The sequence below is a fragment of the Chrysochloris asiatica genome, unplaced genomic scaffold (assembly GCF_000296735.1).
Source record: "Chrysochloris asiatica unplaced genomic scaffold, ChrAsi1.0 scaffold00126, whole genome shotgun sequence".
NCBI lineage: Eukaryota > Metazoa > Chordata > Mammalia > Afrosoricida > Chrysochloridae > Chrysochloris > Chrysochloris asiatica.
The window spans coordinates 3,477,378-3,478,691 of record NW_006408644.1 but is presented as its reverse complement, the minus strand read 5'-3'; positions in this window follow the sequence as shown (position 1 = coordinate 3,478,691).

Here is a 1,314-nt window from a genome sequence, read left to right as displayed (position 1 = left end):
TTCTTCTTCTTCTTCTTCTTCTTCTTCTTCTTCTTCTTCTTCTTCTTCTTCTTCTTCTTCTTCTTCTTCTTCTTCTTCTTCTTCTCCTTCTCCTCCTCCTCCTCCTCCTCCTCCTCCTCTTCTTCTTCTTCTTCTTCTTCTTCTTCTTCCATTTCCCCCCTCCCCACTGGTGTTTCTTTGCTGTTATGTGCCCACCCCTCTGCCTTTGGAGGACTCTTTGTCTCCCTATATGACATAAGAAGAGTCAGCAACTGCTGCCATATATTGAAGCTACAATCTCCTCTATAATACACCCAAACACAGGCAAGAACCAATACCAGGTGCCATAGATCAGGGAAACAGACAACAAATGTGAAAATTACTCTGAGTTAAGCAATAAAAAGAGGGAAAGGGGAAGTCCACATCCTGGTCACATCTGTCTGGAAGCAATCAGAAAGCATAAAAAAATTACCAAAACACATACTCAATTAAGTACTAAGGCCACAGATATACATTAAACACGTCCAAGAAGCAAAAGAAGATGACCATATGAGCACATGTCCAGAAAAAAGATAAAATGTTTAAGACAAAGGACCTAGAAGTAGACCTGGACTCCATTCTGAAAGGAGGGCAGGCCTTGGAAATGCCTGAGAAAAAATTCAGAAAAATGATTATTAAATGTCTCAAAACAATTTACAATGGAGTTGAGAAAAATAAGGAAAAAGTCAGGAAAGTGCTATAGGAACACCACTTTCATAAATAGATAGAACAACCAGAAAGAAACTTGATAAAGACAAAGAAGAACTAAACAATACAATATGCAAACTGAACCTCATAGATATGTTCAGAGCATTCAACCAAACAATTGCACAATACACATTCTTTTCCAGTGCACATGGAACATTCTCCAGAATAGACCATGTTTTAGGACACAAAACAAATCTACATAAATTTTCAAATATCAAAATACTACAAAGCATCTTCTCAGGCCATAAGGCTATCAAATTAGAAATCAACAATAGGAAGACCAAGGAAATCAAGTCAAATACATGGAAACTGAAAACCATCCTGCTAAAAAAACGGTAGGGTTGTAGAAGGAACTAAATGTGAATTCACAATGTTTCTAGAGACAAATGAGTACGAAAAAACAACATACCAAGTCTTTGGGACACAGCAAAAACGGTGCTGAAAGGACAATTTATTGCAATAAACACACACATCCAAAAAGAAGAAAGAACCAAAACTGACACATTAACACAGCATCTACAACAATTAGAAACAGACCAACAGAGGGAACCCACAGTCACCAAAAGAAAAGAAATAATAAAGATTAGA